Genomic DNA, 6,166 nt, shown 5'->3' with positions numbered 1-6,166 from the left:
TTATGCTAAAGTTCCTTTAAAATCTAACATTCAATGATTCTAATGCAGAACATGATGATTATGAAGACAACTTATAAAAATACTTTGAAAAGGGGCAGCTGTGGGGCGGCTAGGTGGCGCAGTGGATGGAGCACCGGCCCTGGATTCAGGAGTACCTGAGTTCAAATCCGGCCTCAGACACTTGACACTTACTAGCTGTGTGACCCTGGGCAAGTCACTTAACCCCCATTGCCCCGCAAAAAAAAAAAGAAAGAAAGAAAAGGGGCAGCTAGGTGGCTCAGTGGATAGAGCACCGGCCCGGGGTTCAGGAGGACCTGAGTTCAAATCCGGCCTCGGACACTTAACAATTATTAGCTGTGTGACCCTGGGAAAGTCACTTAACCCCCATTACCTCACACACACACAAAAAAAAGAACACTTTGAAAAGTTAAAAGTACTGTTCATTCATGAGCTATTATAATAAAAAAAAATGTTATTGGATAAATAAGAAAACATTTTTACGCACTTTACTATGTGCCAGGCACTGTGTTAAGTGCTAGGAACACAAATATAAATAAGAAAGACAGTCCCTGCCCACAAGGAGATTATATTCTAATGGGGGGGACAACACATAAAAGGGGGAGTTGGGAGAGGTGGGGAAAAGGAAGGGGGTGGGGGAGAGTATGTCACATAATTTGGAAACAGCCAGGTAGTAAACTATTAGTACTTTTATACTAACCATTCAATAACTGGGAAGGAAGGAAGGAATCATTTATTAAGCACCTACTACATTTCAGCTCTGTGCTAAATGCTGAGCATACAAGGAAAAGCAAAAAAAAAAAGTAGTCCCTTCTCTCAAGAAGCTCATTGTCTAAGGGGGGAGGCAACATGCAAATGGCTGTGTACAAACAAGATATAGACAGGATAAAATGGAGTTGATTGAACAGAAAGAAGATACTATCATTAAGGGGGATGGAGAAGATTTTTTTGTAGAAGGGGAGATTTGGGTTAGAACTTGAAGGAAGTCAGGGAAGTGGGGTAAGGATTAGAAGGGAGAGCATTCCAGGCAGGAGGGAAGTTTTCTGTAATGGCTACATATGACTGTGGGTAAGCCACTTCTACTTTAGCTTCTGTTCTTGTTCAGGGTAGTGGCATGTGGAAGAGTAGCTGGCATTATACATTTTGGCCTACATATACATATACACATGTGTGTATGTATGTATGTATGTATGTTTATTTATGCACATTGTATACACATGCATATATATGTATACACATACACACACATACTTGTCCCCAACCATAATCCTTCTCCAATGAAAGTAACTCTGGATTCAAGGGTTATGCCAATGAAGATTAGGTTCTAATGGGTGCTATGATACTAGAAAGAATTCAAGTAAAGCTCCACTGATGGACTGTTTGTTGGTCCTGAGAAAACTGACTTATCTAAGTGTAAAAAGAGAGTCACTTCCAGAAAGTTGGCCCCCTGGTAAAGGTTTTTTTCAGCCACAGCAATTCGTGAAAACTCCTCTAGATGAGAGTTCAGGGAGGGGGAAGAAGATGGACCTAGGTTATCATTGATGTGGAGAACTTCTGTTTTCCCCACGGATTCAGATTGGCAACTTCCTGTGATCTATAGTTTTAGGAAGTTGCCTGGGGGTAGTACAGACTGAAGTGACTTGTCCCTAGAGACTGGACTTGAACTTAAATCTTCCTGATCCCAAGGACATCCCTCTCTCCAGTATATCATGAATCACTCACATTTATGGAGTTGTTTGAGATTTGCAAAGTGCTTTCCTCACAATGACCCTATGAGGCAGGCATAACGTTTCTGAAAAGAAAAGAGCAGAATAAATTGAAGGTGTCATAGTCTAGGTGCACACCAGAGACAGGCTCACAGCCTGACAGAGAAACATGAAGATTCTGAGGTCTGTGTGAACAGCTTGCTCATAAAACACAACAGGCCACATACTATCTGCTCCCTAAAGCTTCCATGAGACGGGGCCTTTGGCAGGGGTGCCCCTGATGCCTCTAGGGCTTGTGGTAAGATCAGTGGTAAGCAGGTACATCTCTCTCTTCCTTTAATATGAAACTCACATGCTCTGAATTCTGCTGGTGTTGCTGGACAGTTCTGAGCTGACTCACTGCAGATTGGGAGTTAGGCCAAATGAAGTCCAAAGAAGGGAAAAAGACAAGCAAAGCTTCTTCTGGAGTTGTCACTGCGTGACCTCTGGAAACAGTTAGGCAACAAACTGTGCTCCAGCCAACTGTTTAGAAGAGGATAAATATCAAGTTCTTGGCCAGCTGAGACTGCTTCCAGATGACATGCAACATCATCACCAGCATAATCGTCAACATTTATATAGCACTATAAGGTTTCAAGTGTTAAGTTTTCAGAAATATTCTTATTTTAATAGAAGTTTAACCCTTCCTCATTTCCAAGGAAATATTTTTCAATCCCTGAAAGTTTATGGGAAAGGCTACATTTGGCTTTAGAATGAAGTTAAAATAATGAAGTTTTAATAGTAAAACTTGTTAATGAGTAGGAAAGGAAAGGAAAGGAAAGGAAAGGAAAGGAAAGGAAAGGAAAGGAAAGGAAAGGAAAGGAAAGGAAAGGAAAGGAAAGGAAAGGAAAGGAAAGGAAAGGAAAGGAAAGGAAAGGTCTCTTTGAGAGGGACAGACATCCCTTACGACAGCCCTTTGAGGTAGGTAGGTAGCTAGGCAGCTAACTTTAAATAACAGATCCCATCAGAAGACTAGCGCCACCATGGTACAATCACTCATCTCACACCTGTACTATTGTGATAGCCCACTGGTTGGTCTCTGACTCAAGTCTCTCCCTATTCCAGGCCATCCTCTATTCAGCTATTAAATTGATCTCTCTAAAATCCAAGTCAGAGCATTCTACCTCCCTACTTCATCAACTCCAGTGGTTCCTATTGCCTCCAGAATCAAATATAAAATCCTGTTTGGTCTTTAAAGCCCACCATAACTTGTCTCCTTCCAAGACTCCAGGAATTTTCACTTGCCATCCCCCATGTCTAGAGCTCTCTTCCTCCTCATACCCATCTCCTGCCCTCCCTTGTCTTCTTTCAAGTCCCACCTAAAATCCTACCTTCTACAGGAAGCCCTTCCTGGTCAATTTAATGCCAGTGCCTTTTCTCTATTGGTTATCTCCAGTTTATCCTGTATGTGTTTTGTTTGTACATAGTTGTCTCCCCCATTATACTGTGAGCTCCTTGAGAACAGGAACTGGTGTTGTTGCCTCTTTTTGTAGCCTCAGCACTTAGGACACAATAGTTGCTTAATAAATTCATGTTGACTTCAGGTATTCCGGGGTTTGTGCAAAGTGGGGACAAACTCCTGACCCTCAGTCTTGTCTAGTGTCTCAGCCTGGACATATGAACATAAGCTTTGTATTGGCAGACAGAGAAAGGTTCACAAAAACTCATGCTCCTACTGGAATCAAGAATGAGAAATTCACTTTATATGCTACTGGTAGCATCTTTGACTACACAGGCCCCTATTCACTTTATTATCTTCACTTCCTGCCCCAAATGTCATATCATCATTGGATCTAAAACTTTTTTATTGTCGTAGAGTTGTTTTCAGTCATGTCTGACTCTTTGTGACCCCATTTGGGGTTTTCTTGGCAGAGACATTGAGATAGTTTAACATTTCTTTCTCTAGCTTATTTTATGGATGAGATAACTGAGGCAAATGGGGTTAAGTGATTTGCCCAGGGTCATACAACTAATAAGTGCCTGAAGTCACATTTGAACTCAGGTCTTCCTGACTCCAGGCACAGCATTCCATCCATCAATTGCACCACCTAGTTACCCCGATCTAAAAGTAGAAGGGTTGTAGAGATCATCTAGTATTCTATTGAGTATTGTCTCTATTTGGAGGTCAGCCTCTAATTAGTCCTATGTCCTCTTCCTAAGGAAAAGTTGTTTTCAATTAGTCAATAAATATTTGTTAAGGACCTACTATGTGTCAGGCACTGTGCTAAGTGCTATAAATACAAAAAGAGGCTGGGGGAGACAAGAAGTAGACAAATCCATACAAAGCAAGCTGTGCATGTAAACAGGACAAATAGGAAATAACAAAGAAGGCCTTGGGATTAAGAGGGGTTGGGAAAGACATCTTATAGAAGGTGGGATTTTAGTTGGACTTAAAGAAAGCCAGGAAAGCCAGTAGATAAAGATTAGGAAGGAGGACTTTCCAGGCACTCAGGACAGCCAGAGAAAATGCCCAGAGCTGAAAGGTAGAGTGTCTTGTTCACAGGACAGCCAGGAGGCCAGTGTCACTGAATCAAAGATTACATAGTAGGGAGTAAGATATAAGAAGACTGGAAAGGTAGGAGGGGGCTAGGTTATAAAGGGCTTTGAAAACCAAACAACAGACTTTGTATTTTATCCTGGAAACAACAGGGAACCTCTGAATTTTATTAAGGAAAGTGTGTGTGTTGGGGGGGGGGAGGCAAAAAATTGAGCCTTGCTTTTCCCTCAATAGAATTCAATCAGGCGATCAACTTGCATTTATTAAACATCTTTTATGTGCCAGTCACTGCGCTAAGTACTGGGGATACAAAGAAAGGCAAAAGCTCTCGAGGACCTCACAAAGACAACCTGCAAACAATTGTGCACAAACCAGGATACACTGGAAAGAGTCAACAGAGGGAAGACATTGGAATTAAGGGAGATCAAGAAAGGCATCCTTTAGAAGGTGAGATTCCAGCTAGGACCTGACAGAAGCCAGAGGACTGAGGAAACAGAAACTATGAAGGAGAAAATTCCAACCGAGAGGGGCAGCCAGTTTGAAAATGCTCAGAGCTGATAGAGTCCTGTTCAAGTTCTAGCAAGGAGGCCGATGTCACTCAATCTCAGAGTTTGTGGAAGGGAGTAGGGTGTAGGAAGACTAGAAATGTAGGGAGAAGTCAGGCACAGTGCCTGGCACATAAAAGGCTCTTGATAAATGTTTTTTTAATTGATTTGGTCCAACCCCTTACTTTAAAAATAATGAATCTGCTCTTCCTCTTCGCCATCTTCCTGCCTCTTGCAGCCATGAAGGTCGAGCTGTGCAGCTTCAGCGGGTACAAGATCTACCCAGGTCACGGGAGGCGTTACGCCGGCACAGATGGGAAGGCTTTCCAATTTTTAAATGCAAAATGTGAGTATGCATTCCTTTCAAAGAGGAACCCTCGGTAGATCATTTGGATTGTCCTCTATAGAAGAAAGCACAAGAAGGAACAGTCTGAAGAGATTCAGAAGAAAAGAACCCGCCGGGCAGTTAAATTCCAGAGGGCCATCGCTGGGGCTTCTCTTGCTGATATAATGGCCAAGAGGAACCAGAAACCTGAAGTTCGAAAGGCCCAACGAGAACAAGCCATCAGGGATGCCAAGGAAGCAAAAAAGGCTAAGCAGGCAACTAAGAAAACAGCTGCATCTGCTGCTAAGGCTCCTACAAAGGCAGCACCTAAACAAAAAATTGTGAAGCCAGTGAAAGTTTCTGCACCCCGAGTTGGTGGAAAACGTTAATTTTAACTAAATTGGACTAAGTAAAATAAAATTTAAAGCAACAAAAAAAATAATAATAATGAATCTAAACCACAAAGAAATAATGTTATTTGAGCAGAGTCACTCAAGCAGCAAATACAGTAATAGAATTGTACTTTGAACCCAGATCTTCTGATACCAAAGCCAGTGATCTTGCTTTCTCTGGTAAAGCTGCTGGAACTAATGAACATCAACACTAAACACACACACACACACACACACACACACACCCTCACCTAGTGATCCATTCACCTGACCTCAAAAATATTTACTGAGGTTTCTTCATTTGTCCTGATAACCATAGGACTTCTTGATCTTTCAAGTATAACCTCCTATTTGCCCCTTTCTTATTAAAATGGGGGAAAACCACCCAATTGCATGGGATAAGGAAGTTACATGAGGTGTAATAGCAAATGTTGTTAAACCAGCTCTCTGAAGAAAAAGAAAATGTGGCACTTTTAAATTTAATCTGCATTATTAACATTTTCTCTTTCACTTTCTTAAGTCTAAAGAACAAAGCTTATTGTTTTGGCTTGATTTTTCATTTTTGTTCATTTCTGAGGTGTGAATTTTCACATATAAAATTTTACTATCAGTAGGTTTGAGCTGGCTCCAGTATAGCCCTGGGA

General features: G+C 41.6%; 1 pseudogene; it reads left to right on the top strand.

The window, feature by feature from the left end:
* The first annotated feature begins 5,045 nt into the window (after window positions 1–5,045).
* Window positions 5,046–5,519, top strand: LOC122739810 (annotated as a pseudogene).
* Window positions 5,520–6,166: the final 647 nt, after the last annotated feature.

Source organism: Dromiciops gliroides, chromosome 2, assembly GCF_019393635.1.
Source record: "Dromiciops gliroides isolate mDroGli1 chromosome 2, mDroGli1.pri, whole genome shotgun sequence".
NCBI classification, from domain to species: domain Eukaryota; kingdom Metazoa; phylum Chordata; class Mammalia; order Microbiotheria; family Microbiotheriidae; genus Dromiciops; species Dromiciops gliroides.
This window is presented reverse-complemented; position numbering and strand designations above follow the sequence as displayed.